Raw genomic sequence first — 24,466 nt, forward strand, 5'->3', positions numbered from 1 at the left:
CCGGACACTTATAAGAAATCCTGCTAAGCCCTCAGACGAACCATCAAACAAGCAAAGCATCAATACAGGACTAAGATTGAATCCTAAAACACCGGCTCTAGCGCTCGTCGGATGTGTCAGGGCTTGAAAAATATTACGGACTACAAAAGGAAACACAGCCGCGAGCTGTCCAGTGACGCGAGCATAACAGACAAATCTAAATGCGTTTTATGCTCGCTTCGAGGCACATCTGTGTCAGTAAAAATGTTAATGGATTTTTTTTTTTAAACAACTTCACTGACATTTTCAACCTATCCCTCACCCGAGTCTGTATTACCTACATGTTTCAAACTGACCACCATAGTCCCTGTGCCCAAGAAAGCGAAGGTAACCTGCCTAAATGATTACCGCCCTGTAGCACTCAGGTTGGTAGCCATGAAATGCTTTGAAAGGCTGGTCATGGCTCAAATCAACACCATCATGCCGGAAACCCTAGACCTACTACAATTCGCATACCACCCCAACAAATCCACAGACGACGCAATCTCAATCGCACTCCACTCTGCCCTTTCACACCTGAAGAAAAGGAACACCTATGTGAGAATGCTGTTCATTCACTACAGCTCAACTTTCAACATCATAGTGCCCACAAAAATTATCACTAAGCTACGGATCCTGGGACTAAACGCCCCCCCTCTGCAACTGGATCCTGGACTTCCTGACAGGCCACCCCCAGGTGATAAGGGTTGGAAACAACACATCTGCCACGCTGATCCTAAACACTGGGGCCCCTCAGGGGTGCGTGCTTAGTCCCACTCCTGTACTCCCTATTCACCCACAACTGTGTGGCCAAACACGACTCCATCACCATCATTAAGTTTGCTGACGACATAACAGACAACGATGAGACAGCCTATAAAGAGGAGGTCAGAGACCTGGCAGTGTGGTGCCAGGAAAACAACCTCTCCCTCAATGTGAGCAAGACAAAGGAGCTGATCGTGGACTACAGGAAAAGGAGGGCCGAACAGGCCCCCCTTAACATTGACGGGGCTGAAGTGGAGCGGGTCGAGAGTTTCAAGTTCCGTGGTGTCCACATCACCAACAAACTATCATGGTCCAAACACACCAAGACAGTTGTGAAGAGGGCAGGACAACACCTTTTCCAGGAGACTGAAAAGATTTGACATGGGTCCCCAGATCCTCAAAAAGTTCTACAGCTGCACCATCGAGAGTATCCTGACCAGTAGCATCACTGCCTGGTATGGCAACTGCTCTGCATTTGACCGTAAGGCACTACAGTGCGTACGACCCTGTACATCACTGGGGCCAAGCTCTCTGACATCCAGGACCCATATAGACCAAAAGGCTCCTTAACAGCTTCTACCCCCAAGCTATAAGACTGCTGAACAATTAATCAAATGGCCACCCGGACTATTTAAATTAACACCCCTCCCCCATTGTTTTTACACTGCTGCTACTCGCTGTTTATTATCTACGCATAGTCACTTTATAAATTACCTAGATTAACCTGTATCTCCACACATTGACTCGGTACCGGTACCACCTGTATATTTTCTTGTTATTGTTATGTAATTATCTTGTGTTACTTTGATTCTTTTTATAATTTTTTTTACTTTTATTTATTTAGTAAATATTATTTTACTTTATTTCTTAAACTGCATTGTTGGTTAAGGGCTTGTAAGTTAGCATTTCACGGTAAAGTCTACACCTGTGGTATTCGGCGCATGTGACAAATAAAATTTGATTTGACACTGAGTGTACAAAACATTAGTAACACCTGTTCTTTCCATGACAGACTGACCCTGTGAATCCAGATGAATCCATTATTGAAGTCACTTGCTAAATCCACTTCAATCAGTGTAGATCAGTGGTTCCTAAACTTTGTATAGTCCGTACCCCTTCAAACATTCAACCTCCAGCTGCGTACCCCCTCTAGCACCAGGGTCAGCGCACTCAAATGTTTTTGCCATCATTGTAAGCCTGCCACACACACTATATGATACATTTATTAAACATAAGAATGAGTGTGAGTTTTTGTCACAACCCAGCTCGCGGGAAGTGACAAAGAGCTCTTATAGTACAAGGGCACAAATAATAATATAATACAATAATTTTGCTCTTTACTTAGCCATCTTACATATAAAACCTTATTAGTTCATAAAACATTATGAGAAGGGTGTGCTTGAAAGGATGCACATAACTCTGCAATGTTGGGTTGTATTGGAGAGAGTCTCAGTTTTAAATAGTTTTCCACACACAGTCTGTGCCTGTATTTAGTTTTCATGCTAGTGAGGGCCGAGAATCCACTCTCACATAGGTACGTGGTTACTAAGGGCATCAGCGTCTTAACAGCGAGATTTTCCAAGGCAAGAAACTCTGAGCGTAGGCCCTATCCAGAAATCTGGCAGTGGCTTCTGATTCAATTCAATTTTCACAGAACCGCTTGTTGCAATTTTGATGAGGCTCTCTTGTTCAGATATTGGTAAGTGGACTGGAGGCAGGGCATGAAAGGGATAAAGAATACAGTTGTTTGTGTCGTCCGTTTTGGGGAAGTACTTGCGTTATTGCGCACCCAGCTCACTCAGGTGCTTCGCTATATCACATTTGGCATTGTCCATAAGTTTGAGTTCATTTGCACACAAAATAAATCATACGATGATGGAAAGACCTGTATGTTGTACTATCTGTGTGTTGTTAATGCAGACAGAAAAGAGCTCCAACTTCTTAATCATAGCCTCAATTTTGTCCCGCACATTGACTATATTGCGGAGAGTCCCTGTAATCCTAGATTCAGATCATTCAGGCAAGAAAAAACATCACCCAGAAAGGCCAGTCGTGTGAGAAACTCAACATGCAAGCGGTCAGACAAGTGAAAATGATGGTCAGTAAAGAAAACTAAGCTTGTCTCTCAATTTAAAAAAACATGTCAATACTTTGCCCCTTGATGACCAGCGCACTTCTGTATGTTGTAAAAGTGTTACATGATCGCTACCCATATTATTGCATTGTACAGAAAATACACAAGAGTATATTAACAAAGTTAACCATTCCCTTGGCAGCAAGAGCCTCTCTGTGGATGCTGCAGTGTATCCAAGTGCCATCGGGAGCAACTGCTTGCACGCGTGTTACCACTCCATTATGTCTCCCTGTCATGGCTTTTGCACCATCCGTACAGATATCAACACCTCTTGACCACCAAAGTCCATTTGATGTCACAAAGCTGTCCAGTACTTTAAAAATATCCTCTCATGTTGTCCTGGTTTCCAGTGGTTTGCAGAAGAGGATGTCTTCCTTAATTGACCCCCCATAAACGTAACAGACATATACCAGGAGCTGTGGCAGGCCTGCCACATCTGTTGACTCATCCAGCTGTAATGCATATAATTCACTGGCTTGTATGCGAAGCAGTAATTGTTTCAAAACATCTCCTGCCATGTCACTGATGCATCATGAAACAGTGTTGTTTGATGAAGGCATTGTCTGTATAGTTTTTTGGGCCTTTTCCCCCAGCATTGTCCCAGCCATATCTACGGCAGCAAGAAGAATAAAGTCCTACACAATAGTATGGGGCTTGCCTGTCCTAGCCACTCAGTAGCTCACCATATAAGATGCTTCTAGCCCCTTCTTATTAATGGTATCTGTTGCTTTTATACATGTCTTACTGCTCTAAAGTCGTCTTTATTCTCGCTCAAAAAACTCCTGTGGCTTATTTTTCAAATTGTCATGTTTCGTTTCTAAATGTCTACGCAAGAGTGAAGGTTTCCTGCGAGAGAGTAACGGTTAATGTGATTGGATGTTAATTATTTGACTAGGCTACCAGTATTTGACATTGTGTTGTTATTTCGCTGAATATTAGATGGTTTAATTTTACTTTTGGCAGTGAAACAAGGCTACTCAGGCGAGAAAAAACAAACAAATGTATAGCCCTGTTGCAAAATATAAATGTACTGTTTGAAAATGTGAAGAAATGTATTTATTTAAAAAATATGTATAAATATTTTTTTCTATGTGAATCACATTTTTATTTGGCGTACCCCCAACGGCATTGTACCTCAGTTTGGGAATACCTGGTGTAGATGAAGGGGAGGAGAGATGTTAATTTAAAGAAGGAATTTTAAGCCTTGAGAAATGGATTGTGTATGTGTGCCATTCAGAGGGTGGATGGGAAAAACAAAAGACGTAAGTGCCTTTGAACGGGGTATGGTAATAGGCGCCAGACACAATAATTTGAGTGTGTCAAGAACTGCAATGCTGCCGGGTTTTTCATGCTCAACAGTGTCCCGTGTATCAAGAATGGTCCACCACCCAAAGGACATCCAGCCAACTTCACACAACTGTTGGAAGCAATGGAGTCAACATGGGCCAGCATCCCTATGGAACGCTTTTTAACACCTTGTAGAGTCCATGCTCTGACCAATTGAAGCTGTTCTGAGGGCAAAAGGGGATGCCAAGGCATCCAAGGTGGCTTAGCATCCAAGGTGGCTTAGCAGTTCAGACGTCTTTTCCGTATTGTCTTGTCGTGTCCTGTATATATATATATATTTACACCTTTTCTTCACATATCTTTTATTTATTTTATTATCCAAGAACTCAACTACAAAAGCTTTCCTGCAAAAGCTTTCCTGCAACCCGCTTCACCAATTACATTAAGTATTATTTACCTCAATCTGAAAATCCATCGTGGAAGATAGCCAGGGGCTAATTCAGAAGCAAGCCTGATAGCTAACCAGAAGCTACTCCGATAGCTAGCCAGAAGCTAATCTGTAGCTGCCCCGAAATTAGCCGGTTTGCTAGCTAGCGTTGGTGTTTCAGCTGCCCACGTTTTGCGGTCATCAGCTATTCCTTTAGCTCGATAATCTACCGGCACTTTTGTGCAACGCGACTCGGACCGAAGCATTCCGGGACTTTTTTTCTCTCAGTTTCCCCGGATTCCAACCGCAGGCTCTGGACACTTGCACCTTGATTTCGCAGCTAGCTAGCTGCATACCGTGTGACTATTGGCTTACGTCGACCCCGGAGCAAACTCAAATCATGCTGGAGCTAGCCAGCTGAGGAGTTCCATCACCATCCGGACCCGTTTCTTTTGTTGCTGCTGCAGATACGGAACCCCACCGGGCCTTCACGACTGACTGCCGACGTTATCTGCCCGAGGGATTTATCCAACCGGCAAATCCGTCCCGACGTTACCTGAACGCTCACCTGAGGCCCGCTAATCGTTAGCTGTCCTATCGGCTGCTATCTGAACAAAACCCCACTACACGGAACCTACCGACGGAAACGCACGAGGTATCTACAAACAGACCTCCATCCTATGCTGCTACCGATAGCCATATACCCGGCCAGCTGTCTGGATCGCCACGACCCCAACCAACCTCTACTCACTGGACCCTTACTGATCACTCGATTAAGCATGCCTCTCCTTAATGTAAATATGCCTTGTCCATTGCTGTTCTGGTTAGTGTTTATTGGCTTATTTCACTGTAGAGATTCTAGCCCTGCTCTCTATACCATATCCAACCTATCAGTTCCACCACCCACATATGCGATGACATCACCTGGTTTCAATGATGTTTCTAGAGACAAGATCTCTCTCATCATCACTCAATACCTAGGTTTACCTCCACTGTATTCACATCCTACCATACCTTTGTCTGTACATTATTCCTTTAAACTATTTTATCGCCCCCAGAAACTTCCTTTTACTCTCTGCTCTAGTAGCTCTAGGCGACCAATTCTCATAGCTTTTAGCCGTACCATTATCCTACTTCTCCTCTGTTCCTCTGGTGATGTAGAGGTGAATCCAGGCCCTGCAGTACCTGACTCCACTCCTATTCCCCAGGCGCTCTCTTTTGATGACTTCTGTAACCGTAATAGCCTTGGCTTCATGCATGTTAACATTAGAAGCCTCCTCCCTAAGTTTGTTTTGTTCACTGCTTTAGCACACTCTACCAACCCGGATGTTTTAGCCGTGTCTGAATCCTGGCTTAGAAAGACCACCAAAAATTCAGACATTTTTATCCCCAATTACAATATTTTCAGACAAGATAGAACGGCCAAAGGGGGCGGTGTTGCAATCTACTGCAAAGACTGCCTGCAGAGTTCTGTTATACTATCCAGGTCTGTTCCCAAACAATTTGAACTTCTACTTTTAAAAATCCACCTCTCTAAAAACAAGTCTCTCACCGTTGCCGCCTGCTATAGACCACCCTCTGCCCCCAGCTGTGCTCTGGACACTATATGTGAACTGATTGCCCCCCATCTATCTTCAGAGCTCGTGCTGCTAGGCGACCTAAATTTGAACATGCTCAACACCCCAGCCACCCTACAATCTAAGCTTGATGCCCTCAATCTCACACAAATTATCAATGAACCTACCAGGTACCACCCCAATTCCGTAAACACGGGTACCCTCATAGATATCATCCTAACAAACTTGCCCTCCAAATACACCTCTGCTGTTTTCAACCAAGATCTCAGCGATCACTGCCTCATTGCCTGCATCCGTAATGGGTCAGCGGTCAAACGACCTCCACTCATCACTGTCAAACGCTCCCTGAAACACTTCAGCGAGCAGGCCTTCCTAATCGACCTGGCCGGGATATCCTGGAAGGATATTGATCTCATCCCGTCAGTAGAGGATGCCTGGTCATTTTTTAAAAATGCCTTCCTCACCATCTTGAATAAGCATGCCCCATTCAAGAAATTTAGAACCAGGAACAGATATAGCCCTTGGTTCTCTCCTGACCTGACTGCCCTTAACCATCAGAAAAACATCCTATGGCGTTCTGCATTAGCATCGAACAGCCCCCGTGATATGCAACTTTTCAGGGAAGCCAGAAACCAATATACACAGGCAGTTAGAACAGCCAAGGCTAGCTTTTTCAAGCAGAAATTTGCTTCCTGCAACACAAATTCAAAAAAGTTCTGGGACACCGTAAAGTCCATGGAGAATAAGAACACCTCCTCCCAGCTTCCAACCGCTCTGAAGATAGGAAACACTGTCACCACCGACAAATCCACTATAATTGAGAATTTCAATAAGCATTTTTCTACGGCTGGCCATGCTTTCCACCTGGCTACCCCTACCCCGGACAACAGCACTGCCCTCCCCTCTGCTACTCGCCCAAGCCTTCCCCATTTCTCTTTCTCCCAAATACAGTCAGCTGATGTTCTTAATGAGCTGCAAAATCTGGACCCTTACAAATCAGCCGGGCTAGATAATCTGGACCCTTTCTTTCTAAAACTATCTGCTGAAATTGTTGCCACCCCTATTACTAGCCTCTTCAACCTCTCTTTCGTGTCGTCTGAGATCCCCAAAGATTGGAAAGCAGCTGCGGTTATCCCCCTTTTCAAAGGGGGGGGGGACACCCTTGACCCTAACTGCTACAGACCTATATCTATCCTACCCTGCCTTTCTAAGGTCTTCGAAAGCCAAGTCAACAAACAGATTACCGACCATTTCGAATCACACCACACCTTCTCCGCTATGCAATCTGGTTTCAGAGCTGGTCATGGGTGCACCTCAGCCACGCTCAAGGTCATAAACGATATCGTAACCGCCATCGATAGGAAACAATACTGTGCAGCCGTATTCATTGACCTGGCCAAGGCTTTTGACTCTGTCAATCACCACATCCTCATTGGCAGACTCGACAGCCTTGGTTTCTCTAATGATTGCCTCGCCTGGTTCACCAACTACTTCTCTGATAGAGTTCAGTGTGTCAAATCGGAGGGTCTGTTGTCCGGGCCTCTGGCAGTCTCTATGGGGGTGCCACAGGGTTCAATTCTTGGACCGACTCTCTTCTCTGTTTACATCAATGATGTCGCTCTTGCTGCTGGTGATTCTCTGATCCACCTCTACGCAGACGACACTATTCTGTATACTTCTGGCCCTTCTTTTGACACTGTGTTAACAACCCTCCAGGCGAGCTTCAATGCCATACAACTCTCCTTCCGTGGCCTCCAACTGCTCTTAAATACAAGTAAAACCAAATGCATGCTCTTCAACCGATCGCTGCCTGCTCCTGCCCGCCTGTCCAACATCACTACTTTGGACGGCTCTGACTTAGAATATGTGGACAACTACAAATACCTAGGTGTCTGGTTAGACTGTAAACTCTCCTTCCAGACCCACATCAAACATCTCCAATCCAAAGTCAAATCTAGAATTGGCTTCCTATTCCGCAACAAAGCATCCTTTACTCATGCTGCCAAACATACCCTTGTAAAACTGACCATCCTACCAATCCTCGACTTCGGTGATGTCATTTACAAAATAGCCTCCAAAACCCTACTCAATAAATTGGATGCAGTCTATCACAGTGCCATCCGTTTTGTCACCAAAGCCCCATATACTACCCACCACTGCGACCTGTACACTCTCGTTGGCTGGCCCTCGCTTCATACTCGTCGCCAAACCCACTGGTTCCAGGTCATCTACAAGACCCTGCTAGGTAAAGTCCCCCCTTATCTCAGCTCGCTGGTCACCATAGCAGCACCTACCTGTAGCACGCGCTCCAGCAGGTATATCTCTCTAGTCACCCCCAAAACCAATTCTTCCTTTGGACGCCTCTCCTTCCAGTTCTCTGCTGCCAATGACTGGAACGAACTACAAAAATCTCTGAAACTGGAAACACCTATCTCCCTCACTAGCTTTAAGCACCAGCTGTCAGAGCAGCTCATAGATTACTGCACCTGTACATAACCCATCTACAATTTAGCCCAAACAACTACCTCTTTACCTACTGTATTTATTTATTAATTTATTTTGCTCCTTTGCACCCCATTATTTCTGTCTCTACTTTGCACTTTCTTCCAACGCAAACCAACCATTCCAGTGTTTTTTAGTTTTTATTTTACTTGCTGTGTTGTACTCACTTCGCCTCCATGGCCTTTTTATATTTTATTTATTTATACATATATCTGTTTGCCTTCACCTCCCTTATCTCACCTCACTTGCTCACATTGTATATAGACTTATTTTTTTTCCCACTGTATTATTGACTATATGTTTGTTTTTACTCCATGTGTAACTATGTGTTGTTGTATGTGTCGAACTGCTTTGCTTTATCTTGGCCAGGTCGCAATTGTAAATGAGAACGTGTTCTCAATTTGCCTACCTGGTTAAATAAAGGTTAAATAAAAAATAAAATAAATAAATAAATAAATCTCAATATTAGGAAGGTGTTCCTAAGGTTTTATATAATCAGTGTATACTGCACTGTTGGAGCTAGAAACATAAGCATTTCACTGCACCTGCGATAGCATCTGCAAAATACATGTACACGACCAATAACATTTTTTGAACAGCAGCGTGGATTGGTGAATTCTTTCAACTTCCAGGTCAGAGGTAAAAATAAAAACGTAGGAAAACAAGAAAAAGCGCTGCCTGCCTCCCTGAACCAATTACAGTAATCATTTGTGACCCATAAGCATGATGGGAGTGGGACAGACAAAGCAGAGACAACAGAGCACTGAACCAAAACCTAGTGACTACTGTGACAGTGACAACCCATAATCCTCCTGTTCAATGACCTGGTTCTGGGAACAGAGGAGGAAGAGAGTGAGTGAATGAGGGAGCAGAGCGAGAGATAGAATGTTAGAGAGCGCTTGACTGAGTGAGTGAGTGGAGGGCACATCGGTGTCAGTAAAAGTGTTATTGGCAATTTCAACCAACCCTCCCTCTCCCATTTGTCGTCCTCCTCTTCCTGTCTTCCTGGAAGCCTTAAATGTGTGTGCCTGCTACATCTGTCAGAACACACGTTATAAAACTAATGACAATAATGGTAATAGCAGGCCCTTTCTGGGGCATCTGTCAGTTTTTACCTCCTAATACCCCAGGGAGGGAGTTGAACAACTCACTGAGATGATTCATGAATCTAATTTCACCCAACACAACCCAGGGAAGAGTGCGCTTGAGATACCCTTTAATGAAATGGCAAATAAATGGCTTGTGTATTTTTTACTGTCAAAGCAGAAAGCACCTTTATATTAAGTTGTTTTAAACACAGAAGAAAGTGGTAGAACAAAACTTTCCACAGTCAAAAAGTTGGATGCTAATACCATGGTTACTAAGACTCACTAAAAGATTTCATGATAAAACAGAGAGATTAAATCAATGTAGGGCTACAGCAGGTAGTGAAAACAGCCCATAGACCGACCATACTAGTCAATGGGTCCCCGCCCAACCCTTTCATCCCCTTATCCACACAGAACTCTGGGATAGAGGAGAACGTTCCCATGTGGCATCACATGACCACTAACGATTACCGTGGGGTGACATAAGAGGGGGACAACAGGGGAGAAGGGGGGTTATTCAGATGGGCCTCACTCTGGCCCGTTTGCCTGCCTTTCCCAGCATCCCCTGGGAGGGCCAAACAGAGGGTCAGGACTCAGGAGCCATATGCAAACTGGGGACACTGTGAGGGGGGAAGGGAGTGGCAGCAGCTGTCTGGAACAAGCAGACGTAAATGAGAAGATGGGGTCAGGTTTTTTGAACATGCCTCCTCCTCCATCAGTCTTTCTCTGATCATCCCATGGATGGACAGACCATTGGCCTTGTGGGAGACAGAGATCCAGAGGTTATGGGGGTTTCAATGGAGATAGAAATAAACATTTAAATAACTGACAAAAACCACTCAACTCCATTAGTATGCAATAACAGTGTAATTACTAAAGCACTATATAGCAATGTAATAACAGGGTAATTACTAAAGCACTATATAGCAATATAATAAGTGTAATTACTAAAGCACTATATAGCAATCTAATAACAGTGTAATTACTAAAGTACTATATAGCAATCTAATAACAGTGTAATTACTAAAGTACTATATAGCAATGTAATAACAGTGTAATTACTAAAGTACTATATAGCAATGTAATAACAGTGTAATTACTAAAGTACTATATAGCAATGTAATAAAAGTGTAATTACTAAAGCACTATATAGCAATGTAATAACAGTGTAATTACTAAAGTACTATATAGCAATGTAATAACAGTGCTACTACGCAGCAGGGTATCTGTTCGTAAAATGTGGCGCCAGACAACGTGACCGGGAATATTTTTTATTTACCGGCCATTTGAGAAATTTACCAGACCCAAATGCATTGGGGGTATAACCAATTAGGGCATCCACCCACTCTACTTAGAATGACAGAAATCACTTTTAGATTCTGGTAATGCATCTTAACAGAACATGGAACTGATGTAATGAAGCAGCCAATAAAACGTCACTTTCAAACATTTGCCAAAATGCAATTCGCGGGAAAGCACCAATCTAAACAGAGCAACGGATATCGGTTCCATACGTGACAGAGATGAAAATCTCTGTTAGAAATTTAGAAAGAGGGGGAATCTAAAAATGCAACAATTAGGATGGGTTGCTAATATGACTAGGATTATGAATTTGGCTTCGTGGCAATAGGCCTAGCTGATTATTGAGTTACAGATGTCAGTGAAAACCATCTAAAATGTGTGAAGATAATGTGTCTTGAGTATGATAAAAAAAAAATTGAGACAATGGCCTCCCGAGTGGTGCAGAGGTCTAAGGCACTGCAACTACATGCGTCACTACAGACCCGGGTTCGATCCCAGGCTGGCCCAGCATCGTCCGGGTTAGGGCAGGGTTTGGCCCATCGCGCTCTAGCGACTCGTGGCGGGCCAGGCGCACACACGCTGACTTCATTTGCCAGTTCTACAGTGTTTCCTCCGACATACTGGGTTAAGTGTCAAAAAAACAGTGTGGCTTGGCAGGGTCGTGTTTTGGAGGACGCATGGCTCTCGACCTTCGCCTTTAGCAACAATATCACGAAAACGGGGTAAAAAGTACACAAAAAATAAATAAAGTTGAGACGGGGAGTGGTGTGTGGCGAAGCTGAGTGTCTTTCCAGAATGGCTCAACTGTCTCAATTGTGAATTGTTCGCTATTTTTTATTTATTTAATAATAATTTAAAAAATCTATTCCCAATTATATATATATGTCATCGTTATTTGGTTACATACATTTCTGTTAATGCATGTCATTTACTGTTCTCATTCTTGGAGAGAAAATGTTGCGCACTACACTTGTGAGAAACAAGTTTTGGTTTATTTCATAACCATAATTTATGAGATTTGTAAATTTTTGAATTGTCTTTTGTTTGGAGCGCTCCATGTGAGCATGTGTCTGTCTGGTTTCTCTGTCCTGATCATGTTGAGGGAGCAATTTAGCACCACTACTTTCCACAGTTATGGTAGGAAAGTGTTTTATCATTCATTGTGAATGATAATACACTGCTCAAAAAAATAAAGGGAACACTAAAATAACACATCCTAGATCTGAATGAATGAAATATTCTTATTAAATACTTTTTCCTTTACATAGTTGAATGTGCTGACAACAAAATCACAGAAAAATGATCAATGGAAATCAAATTTATCAACCTATGGAGGTCTGGATTTGGAGTCACACTCAAAATTAAAGTGGAAAACCACACTACAGGCTGATCCAACTTTGATGTAATGTCCTTAAAACAAGTAAAAATGAGGCTCAGTAGTGTGTGTGGCCTCCACGTGCCTGTATGACCTCCCTACAACGCCTGAGCATGCTCCTGATGAGGTGGCGTATGGTCTCCTGAGGGATCTCCTCCCAGACCTGGACTAAAGCATCCGCCAACTCCTGGAAATTCTGTGGTGCAATGTGGCGTTGGTGGATGGAGCGAGACATGATGTCCCAGATGTGCTCAATTGGATTCAGGTCTGGGGAACGGGCGGGCCAGTCCATAGCATCAATGCCTTCCCCTTGCAGGAACTGCTGACACACTCCAGCCATATGAGGTCTAGCATTGGCTTGCATTAGGAGGAACCCAGGGCCAACCGCACCAGCATATGGTCTCACAAGGGGTCTGCGGATCTCATCTCGGTACCTAATGGCAGTCAGGCTACCTCTGGCGAGCACATAGAGGGCTCTGCGGCCCCCCAAAGAAATGCCACCCCACACCATGACTGACCCACCGCCAAACCGGTCATGCTGGAGGATGTTGCAGGCAGCAGAACGTTCTCCACGGCATCTCCAAACTCTGTCACATGAGCTCAGTGTGAACCTGCTTTCATCTACGAAGAGCACAGGTCGGCAGTGGCGAATTTGCCAACCTTGGTGCTCTCTGGCAAATGCCAAACGTCCTGCACGGTGTTGGGCTGTAAGCACAACCCCCACCTGTGGATGTCGGGCCCTCATACCACCCTCAAGGAGTCTGTTTCTGACCGTTTGAGTAGACACATGCACATTTGTGGCCTGCTGGAGGTCATTTTGCAGGGCTCTGGCAGTGCTCCTCCTGCTCCTCCTTGCACAAAGGCACAAAGGTGGAGGTAGCGGTCCTGCTGCTGGGTTGTTGCCCTCCTACGGCCTCCTCCACGTCTCCTGATGTACTGGCCTGTCTCCTGGTAGCGCCTCCATGCTCTGGACACTACGCTGACAGACACAGCAAACCTTCTTGCCACAGCTCGCATTGATGTGCCATCCTGGATGAGCTGCACTACCTGAGCCACTTGTGTGGGTTGTAGGCTCCGTCTCATGCTACCACTAGAGTGAAAGCACCGCCAGCAATCAAAAGTGACCAAAACATCAGCCAGGAAGCATAGGAACTGAGAAGTGGTCTGTGGTCACCACCTGCAGAACCACTCCTTTATTGGGGGTGTCTTGCTAATTGCCTATAATTTCCACCTGTTGTCTATTCCATTTGCACAACAGCATGTGAAATTGATTGTCAATCAGTGTTGCTTCCTAAGTGGACAGTTTGATTTCACAGAAGTGTGATTGACTTGGAGTTACATTGTGTTGTTTAAGTGTTTTTTTTTTCTTTTTTGGTGGGTGGATCAGCTTAATATTGCGGAAAGAATGTTGCTTCCAATGTAATTGTCTGCATCATTTCCAATCCCCCATATTTTTTTGGGTAAATATATCCATTCACGTATGCATACATATACACATATATACATACACATACCTACATAGACATACATACTTTTTTTAAAGAGTATACCTTTATTATTATTCCCCGCAAACCCTACCACCGATCCCCCAATTGGAGTAAACTGATAAACATTTCTGTTTTTACCTTCAATTTATACATCTTATACACATTTTACAGACACAGTCTACTTTATAATAGTTCTCTCTTGTTTGTTCTTAGCCCTTCCTCTATTTCTGTTGTCCATCCAGTTTGATTTCCACTTGTAACTGTGCTATTTCACAATAGCTCCGCACCTATACACATTTCACAGATCCCGTATGCCCTACATTGTTTATCTTGTTATTAGTCCCACCCTTCAGCTCCACTCAACCTTTCCCATCTATCTTCCAACATCATCCATTTCAGATTTTTATTTGCCATATATTTTTCAACTGTGCTGTGATGCTTCACAAAAGATTTGAATCTTCCTATTCTCATAGCTTCCACGGATTGTAAATTAAAAATAAACATTTTTGCTAAAATAATTATTATATTATTGATTGATTGACTATGGCTTTTCAAATCCCCCAGTATTGCTATCTGTAGCGTTAGTTCTACGCAAATGTTGCAATTCTTCAACCATTCCTGGACCTGTGACCAAAAACGAGCTACATGCGGACAATACCAAAATAAATGGTCTAATGACTCTGCCTCCTCACAGCAGAATCTACAGAGCTGGGAAGATTGTATCCCCCATATATATAACATTCTATTAGTTGCAAGAATTTTGTACAATAATTTAAATTGAAAAATTCGAAGTTTTGAATCCGGCGTTGTTTTGCGTATCAATTTATAAACCATGTGCCATGGAATGGGTACATCAAAAATCTCTTCCCAACTATTTTGCAATTTATATGGCACAGCTGTAAGTTTTTTGGTCCTTAAATGAAATTGGTATATGTTTTTATTTATCACACTTTTCTTTAACCATTTATGTTCTTTAATATAAGGCCGACATACAAGTTCCTTACTTTTTATCCCCTTCCACCTGCCTCTTCCATTTTTGTGATAATGCCGCAATTAATTGGTTGTAATTTTGGGTAGGGCAGACATTTCCATATGTCTGTGTTAGCTGCATGTGTGACATTACTCCACCAGTCCTATTTATGATATCATTCACAAAAATTATACCTTTTTTAAACATTTCTTCGATAAATACAGTTTTTTTATCAATTACTATATTTGAATTGAACCACAAGATTTGTTGTACTATTTGTTCCGTCCTTTCAGGTGGATTAAACTGAAATTGCAACCAACTTTCTAAGGCTTGTTTAAAAAATAAAGATATTTTGGAAATTATTTCCTTTTCAAGCAACCGAAAGTGAGCAGGTGTAATCTGAATAAAGGGAAAAAGGCCCTTCTTGAACATAGGATGAGACATTCGTACCAATCTACTAGAGAACCAGTTTGGATTTAAGTATAACTTTTGTATGACTGATGCCTTTAGTGAGAGGTCTAATGCTTTAATATTTAATAATTTCTGCCCTCCGAATTCATATTCGTTATATAAATAGGCCCTTTTAATTTTATCTGGCTTGCCGTTCCAAATAAAATTTAATATTTTTTGTTCATATAATTTAAAAAGTAGGTCACTAGGTGTAGGCAAAACCATAAGCAAATAGGTAAACTGTGATATGATTAAAGAGTTAATCAGGGTGATTTTCCCACAAATAGACAGGTATTTTCCTTTCCATGGTAGCAAGATCTTATCTATTTTTGCTAACTTTCTATAAAAATTTATTGGAGTGAGATCATTTCTTTCTTTTGGGATTTGTATACCGAGTATGTCCACATCACCGTCAGACCATTTAATTGGTAAACTACATGGCAATGTAAAATGTGTATTTTTTAGTGATCCAATACGTAATATGGTACATTTATCATAATTTGGTTTTAATCCAGAGAGGATAGCAAATGTATCTAGATCCTCTAAGAGGCCGTGGAGAGTTTCTAATTGTGGTTTTAAAAGAAAACATGAATCATCTGCGTACAATGACACCTTAGTTTTTAGGCCCTGAATTTCTAATCCCTTAATATTAATGTTTGATCTAATTTTAACAGCTAACATTTCGATGGCAATAATAAATAGATATGCCGATAGTGGACAACCTTGTTTTACTCCTCTAGATAGTTTAAAACTTTCTGAGATGTAGCCATTATTTACTATTTTACACCTAGGGTTACTATACATAATTTTTACCCATTTTATAAGAGATTCCCCAAAATTGAAATATTCTAGGCATTTATATATAAACTCCAGTCGTACTTTATCAAAAGCCTTTTCAAAATCAGCTATGAAAACCAGGCCTGGTGTCCCCGATATTTCATAGTGTTCCATTGTTTCCAGTACTTGCCTTATATTATCTCCAATGTATCGTCCATGTAAAAAACCTGTCTGATTAGGATGAATAATATCTGACAAAACTTTTTTTATTCTATGCGCCAAGCATTTTGCTAGGATTTTTGCATCACAACACTGAAGTGTAAGAGGTCTCCAATTTTTTAAATGGACTGGATCTTTATATATACCACTTGGGTCCTGTTTCAGTAATAATGATATCACACCTTCTTGTTGCGTGTCTGATAATCTATCATTTATATAGGAGTGGTTAAAACAAGCTAATAATGGTCCTTTGAGTATATCAAAAAAAAAATTGTATACTTCCACTGGTATGCCATCCAGTCCTGGAGTTTTCCCATCCTTAAAGGCCCCAATTGCATCAAGTAGTTCCTCCTCTGTAATTAGGCCTTCACATGAGTCTTTCTGTACAGATGTTAATTTTACATTATTATTAGGGAAAAAATCCATACAATTAGTTTCAGTTAGTGGAGATGGAGGAGCCTGAAACGAAAATATATTCTTAAAGTACTTTACTTCCTCTTTCAAAATATCATTTGGTGAATCATGCGTGACTCCATCATTTGTAACAAGTTTTAATACGTTTTTTTTGGTAGCATTTCTATATTGACGATTGAAAAAGAATTTGGTGCATTTTTCCCCATATTCCATCCAGTTCGCTTTATTTTTGTAATATATTACACCGGATCTTTCTTGAATAAGTTCCTCCATTTCTTTTTGTTTTTCCTCTAACTTATTCTGTGCCTCTATGGTACCGTTTTTATTGTCATCTAACGGTACTGTTAGTCCTTCAATTTCCTTTGTTAATATGGACTCTTTTGATCGAAATTGCTTTTGTTTTATAGATGAGTACTGAATTGCATGGCCTCTAAAGGCACACTTAAAAGTATCCCATACAATATGGGGATCTGCTGTACCTATGTTATGTCTAAAAAAGTCAGTTATAAATTCTTCTGTCCTAGTTCTAAACAAGTTATCATCTAGTAGGCTTTGATTAAATTTCCAATATCCTCACCCACGTGGAAATTCTGTAAGAGTAATATATATGCCAATTATGTGATGGTCCGACCGCATTCTGTCCCCTATCAAACACTTTTTAACTTTTGGTGCCAGAGAGAATGATATAAGAAAGTAGTCAAGGCGACTAGCTTGATTAAGCCTCCGCCATGTATATCTCACTAGGTCAGGGTATTTAAGTCTCCATATATCCACTAATTCCAATACATCCATGACATTCCTGATTTCCTTAAGTGCCTGAGGGTGATAGTTTGTAGTGTGATTTCCTTTCCGGTCCATAGAGGTATTTAAGACCGTATTAAAATCTCCCACTATAATAATAGAGTCTAGTGTTGCTTGTAGAGTTGATACATTCTTATATATATTGTCAAAGAAGCTTGGATCATCATTATTCAGACCGTATAGGTTAATAAGCCATATATGTTTATTGTCCAATAACATATTTAAAATAATCCATCTACCTTGAGGATCTGTTTGGAAAAGTTGCACATTTGGATCAAAGTTATTATTAATTAAAACCATCACCCCTTTTGAATTTCTTTGCCCATGGGAGAAATATATTTTGCCCCCCCAGTTCTTTTTCCACAAAACTTCATCTAAAACTGTCGAATGGGTTTCCTGTAAACAGTAGATATTATAATCCTTCTCTTTTAGCCAGGTAAATACTGATCGTCTTTTCTTATTATCTGCTAAGCCATTACAATTGTAACTGGCTATACTTATTTCACCACTTACCATAATGAGACACACCTTTCAATTATTTCTATCAAAATATATGTTTGTAAACGTCCTATTAAAAAGTAACATAATGATTGAGTGTCTATATAGTTGTACCATGACATTTGCATCTCCACTAAGCAAACCTCCAATTGGTCCCCACTATTCCACCCGCCAAAAGCCCCCATCTCGAGTTGGGTTGTCATCCCAATGCCCGGCAGACCACCCCCGACCCCCCGCATCGCACAGCCCCGGACCGACTGGGATCCATCCTTCGAAAAGTGCACACAGCACCATCCACCGAACCGAAGCAGATCCATTGCCAAATGCATTTCCATCGCCCTCACCTCGATTTTTATTACATATTGCTGTGAATCATCCTCTATAGTCCCTAACATCTTTTACTTCTTCCTTCGCAACAGTTGTGGGATACACACATACACCCACACACATTCAGCCCTTACCCCCACACAACCATAAGCTCACCCTCTCAACAATTGCACCATCCCAGAGCCCAACTCAAGATGGGTCATGATTTACAAATGTACTTGCAGTTGCAGCTGCATGAGAAGGCCTGCAAGACCGCGCAAAAAATGAGCATAAATGTAGAGATTTATTTACCATTGTCACATCCTAGATGATGGAGGTCAAATGTACACCTTCTTCCTGAAACACCCACAATACGGTCATCCATTTTGACCATGTGCCCAAGCATCTCCATGCAGTCCGATTGGTTTCGTGCCACCAGGGCCACAATAATATACCCCCTCTCTGAATTTCCGAGTGTGACCCCCTCCCCATGGGTTACTGCAGCTAGTGTTGCCAGCACTGCCACTGCCTGGGTGGGGGCACCCCACCGGAATCCCCACCGGCTAGGTACAAGGTCGTCAAGGTTCTCATTAGCAGCTTTGAGAATTTCCTTGTTTATTATGCTCTCCCTTTAGGGGGCTTTGGCTTTGCAGGACCAACCCTGCCAAGCAGGCTCAGAATCTTGAGGGGGCAGTGCTGCTCATGGTTCCTGTCCTCATTTTGGCTGCATACAGACCGTTTACAGCATGCACATAAAACAGTTAGGGACTTCTCCTTAGTATCTGGGCCATTCATGTCGGTGTTTAGGGTATAGGGCCACGGACCGTACCATTAAAATAGGATAATAAATAATTAGATATAATTTATTTTAAAAATGTAGTTCCCCATGAGAGGACAATAAATAAATAAGACGTATAATTCATTATAAAAGTATATCCATCATTTGAACAACATTGAAAGCCCTCTCATACCAGGCCCACAGCAATACACTGGCTCTGGGATATGCAACTATTTCATTACTCACTCACTCAACTTTCCAAACATAACAAATAAAAATAAACACACACCACACCATCCACACATAATGTGCCTTCTTTTTACTTAGTTTTTATCTTCACTATGTAGAAATAGTGCTTGTGTTCAATTAGTTATATGTGAAGATTTATAGAAAAGCTATATTTTGTATTGTATTGTTACAATCAGTAACCGGGCTTGAATTGTGTTTATTTTCCTCATCTATGAGAACTTTGTAATTTTTAAAATAACCATGGAGTAATCTTTGTGTCTCTGAACAACTGGTTATCAATATATAGTTTATCCACGACGAGAGCTACTCGTTTCGCTTTTAATCTATTTTCTTTGAAAATTGGATACAGAACTTTGCGCCGTTCTGCAATTTCTTTCGGAAACTGATCATTCATGCCAATTTTGGTCCCAGCAAGTCTTTTATCCAGGCTTTTAACCATTATTTTATCTTTAAATGAAGCAAATTTGGCAACGATTGGGCGTTCGTACCTCTGCCCTCTCTGTCCGAGGCGGTGTACACGTTCAAGTTGGATCTTATCGATAACTTCGCGTGGAATCTGAAGCGCTGCAAAAAGGAACTCTCTAACTACAGATTCAGGAACCTCTCCTTCTTTCTCTTGGATACCTGTAAGTACCAAATTCTCTCTCATGGATCTAGTTTGTATGTCCAGTAAGCATTCTTTCAGAACGTTGTTCTCCTTTTTAAATTCATTCATTTCGGTTTCAATCTTATTGACCGTCACTTTTAGCGCGTGTGTTTCCTTCTCCAATGTTGCAGCTTTTTCATCACTCATCTCTAGGCTTGCCTTCAAGTCTTTTATATCTTTACTAACTAATTCAAGTATACCCAGTTTGTCATTTATTGATTTTAACAGATCGGTTTCGACCTTTACCATTGCTGGTGTTGAGAATATTAGATCATCAGTGTCGGTTGAGGAGTCACGTTTTCGTTTTTGATTCGGTTCCCCTGTCTTATTCTCCGTCATGTTTGGGTGTTGCTTGTTTTCGTAATATTTGTCGATAAATGTCTCTAGTCTTAGGATTTGTTTTGTGTTATTATCCAGATTGAAGGTTATCACCCACCAGATTATTTAGTGCTAATATTTTAGTCTAATTTAGCAGATATTTCGAATATTATGTTTTATCTTGAGGTGCTCTACATAACTTCGTTCAGTCCGCCATTACCTTTACGTCCGCCGTCTACGTCCTACGTCTACGTGAAATGTATTGTCAATCAGTGTTGCTTCCTAAGTGGACAGTTTGATTTCACAAAAGTGTGATTGACTTGGAGTTACATTGTGTTGTTTAAGTGTTCCCTTTATTTTTTTGAGCAGTGTATATTAAAACTATAGTTCCTCACAGTAAGATATTTGAAAAATCTTTCCAACAATCTCCCCCTCGATAATAACTGATCCTTGGTGTGAAAGAGCAATGGAAATTATAAGCCTTCTGCAGCATTGGCCTATTAGCTAAGTGTTTCATGCGCTCATTTCTTAAGCCGCCAACGGATCTTGTGTCCATAAAACAGAGGCTGGTGATCACGTATTAGTTGACTTAACTTTTAGAATATATAATTTTTATTCCGATTTTTTGATTAACCACTTGACAATTTTGAGAAACTAAAACGTTATTATTTAAATAAAACTTTTCCATGAAAGTGTGCATATGAAAATCATAACTGGCACGCAGAACAGTAGAAATGGTAGGATAAATATAACCAAGGAGCACCTTCGGGACAAGTCTCTGAAAGTCCTTGAGTAGCCCAGTCAGAGCCCGGACTTGAACCCGATCAAACATTTCTGGAGAGACATGAAAACATCTGTGCTTCGCTCCCCAGTCAAACTGACAGAGCTTGAGAGGATCTGCAGAGAAGAATGGAAGACACTCCCCAAATACAGGTGTGCCAAGCCTGTAGCGTCATACCCAAGAAGACTCAAGGCAGTAATCGCTGCCAACGGTGCTTCAACAAAGTACTCACTAAAGGGTCTGAATACTTACGTAAATGTAATACTTCCGGTTTTTTATTATACATTTGGAGAGAAAAAATGTTTGCTTTGTGTGTAGATTGATGGTGGGGAACAAAAAACAATTCAATCAATTTTAGAATAAGGCTGTAACGTAACAAAATGTGGAAAAAGTCAAGGGGTCTGAATACTTTCCAAATGCACTGTACATCGACTGGTATTTCCATCCATGAATAAACAGCATTATTTTTCAATGGATGTTTTTTCTGCCGGTCATTTTGGCCAGCAACAGTTTATTCGGCTTTTCATATTATTATTATTATTTTGGGGTGGTGGGGGGGGCAAAAGCCTGCAATTGGCAGCTAACATTAACGCTGCTACACAGGTAACACTTTACGTAAAGTAGGCCCATTACCAAACATATACTAATTTTAAATTGTTGATCCATCCACATGATTGGCTTCACAGTATTGATAAATGTCCACATTTTCAAAAGATGGGGGAGCATTTTAACCACAACAATCAGTTCACTTTGGCACGCTCTGGGACATCAGAGCAGGATGGAGAGAGCGAGGCCAACTGAAGTGCAAACCTTCAGAATACCATCTCTGATCTCTCAAGCCATAGGCAGTGGTCCAAAACATTTCTATTGAACGATAAGCGCATCTGCCACTCATCTGGAAACATGGTTGTGAGTTCTGTTCAGCCTCACCGGCCAATTCACGGGCTGTCGTCTGAAACTGTTCTATGGAAAACAGTCAACCAAAGACGAGGTGCCCAAAGTGTGAACAAACTCCTGAGCCGGAATATTTTGAAACCTAGATATCCAAGAGCACGAAAAGAGGAATATTTAATGTATTCTCAGTTCAGACTTAAGACAGAGTGGCATTAAAGCAGCCAAGATATTTTGGACATATCAGAGCAGTCTGTGTTACATGAAAATGTCATCATTCTTGACAAAGACATGCTTGGACATCTTATGAACACCATCAATAATGTTGCACTGTTTAGCTGGCATAGTGTAGGAATGACAGCCAGAACATATTTTGAGCACATTCATGATAAAAAGGCACTATAATTCCATAATAATCGATAAACTAGCCTTACTTACCATTTTATTGTGAAAGCTTTGTTGGCACATGTGAACTTTCATAATATACTATGTGAGATAATGTAAGTCTCTGCATCTTATTGATGGTAAATACATCTTTACAGTGTGACGTTATTAAACATCACAACATTGCTCTAGCAGCTTTCTTGGTTTGTGTTGCTGACTAAAATCAGGCACGTGCTGCTAGATGGCTTTATGAACAAATTCCTGTCAACTGCAGATAACTGACAAAATAAAAGAAACACCAACATAAATCAAATGGTGTAAAGTGTCTTGATTGGGTGTTGGGCCACCACGAGCCACCAGAACAACTTCAATGCAGCTTGGCATTGATTCTACAAGTGTCTGGAATTCTATTGGAGGGCTGCAACACCCTTCTTCCACGAGAAATTACATAATTTGGTATTTTGTTGATAGTGGTGGAAAACGCTCTCAGACACAGCTCCATAATCTAAATAAGTGTTCAATTGGGTTGAGATCGGGTGACTGACTGACACACACTTTAAACCCCCTATGCTCCTTTGAGACCCCTCTTTCAAAGTCACTGAGATCTCTTCTTCTAGCCATGGTAGCCCCCCAAAAATGGGCAACTGGGCATTGTTATACTTGACCATAAACATGATGGGATGTTAAATGCTTAATTAACTCAGGAACCACACCTGTGTTTAAGCAAATACTTTCGTAATACCTTGTATCACTCATTTAACCAAGTGTTTCCTTTACTTTGGCAGTTACCTTTATATGATGTTTGTTTAGGATTTGAGTTTATGATATTAAAACATTCTCTAACATTTACTGCTCATGAGGACAGCTAACGTTTGTCAGCTAAATCAGTGAATGCAAACTAACGTTAGTTAGCTTAATGAAGTGGATTGTGTGAAGGGAATGGAAACTGTAGATGTCGGCATTGCAATAAATTAGCTGGCTGCAATACTGTAGTGCACATAAAAGGTATGATGCGAATACGATAGCATTTAGTTAAGACAAGCAAGTACATCTCTGTTCACTAGCTAGATAACTAACGGTAACGTTAACTACTCGGGACACAACAAAATATGTTTATAACTAACCCTTGTTCTATCTGTGACAAAGGTGCAATGGTGCAATCCTGGGACGCTTCTGTTCTTAGGGCCTCGCTGACTCCCAATTCCACCATGAAAAAATCCATCAAGGTTCACCTTACGCAGTGTCCTTTAGATATTCATAATCTTCGTAAACTGTGAACACTTAAAACGTTCGTTCGTTGTCTGTTTTAAATCACTTAGCAACTAAAACAAATTGGCATCTAGCTGGCGTTAGCTAATGTGGTTATTCCTGATAGCATAACTTGCTAGCTAGCTAGAAAACAACAAATGTAGCTAATGTTACTTACTAATTGAAAAGCAGACAAATGGTTTCCGAAGGGGAACTACGACGGTGATTTCTCCTGTGAATGTTTTTTTTATTGACAAAAACAGATTGTCGGTGACTCCCTTTAGTGCCTGTGTTTTGATAGTCCGAATTATTGCAACAGAGAACTGTCCACAAAACTGTCCTTATGTTGGCTGATAATAGTAGTAAACCAGAGCAATGGAGAGAAAAAATGTCTGTCAGTCGGAGGCACAGAGCCTGCATCGTGTTGTCCCAGAAACAAAGAACGACACAGCTTCCTATCGGAGAAATGGGAGAAATACAGCAGTGAGCGCATGAGAAAGGGTAGCCTATTAACGTTACTGATACACGGAACCCAGACCGGCTGCGCGCGTGCGCCATCGAGCATAAATGTATTTTGCCCCCCTACACCAAACGCGATCACGACACACAGGTTAAAATATCAAAACAAACTCTGAACCAATGACATTAATTTGGGAACAGGTCGAAAAGCATTGAAATGGCAATGTATGGCAATTTAGGTAGTTAGCTTGCACCTGCTAGCTAATTTGTCCTATTTAATTTGTCCTGCTAGATTATTTTTTCCTGGGATATAAA

At 41.4% G+C, this 24,466-nt stretch overlaps 1 protein-coding gene across 3 annotated transcripts in view; it reads right to left on the reverse strand.

Annotated features, from left to right (window-relative positions):
* The window catches only part of LOC129822306 (CUE domain-containing protein 1-like), a 68,167-nt gene extending 43,968 nt beyond the window's left edge, over positions 1-24,199 (reverse strand). Inside the window, exon 1 of one of the 3 annotated variants that reach the window (XM_055880473.1) lies at positions 23,871-24,196. The gene's annotated coding sequence lies outside the window, so the exon portion shown is untranslated. The other 2 variants (XM_055880475.1, XM_055880476.1) reach the window with 2 other exon arrangements.
* Between the last annotated feature and the right edge of the window lie 267 nt (positions 24,200-24,466).

This window comes from Salvelinus fontinalis, chromosome 24 (assembly GCF_029448725.1).
Source record: "Salvelinus fontinalis isolate EN_2023a chromosome 24, ASM2944872v1, whole genome shotgun sequence".
Taxonomy (NCBI): Eukaryota; Metazoa; Chordata; class Actinopteri; order Salmoniformes; family Salmonidae; genus Salvelinus; species Salvelinus fontinalis.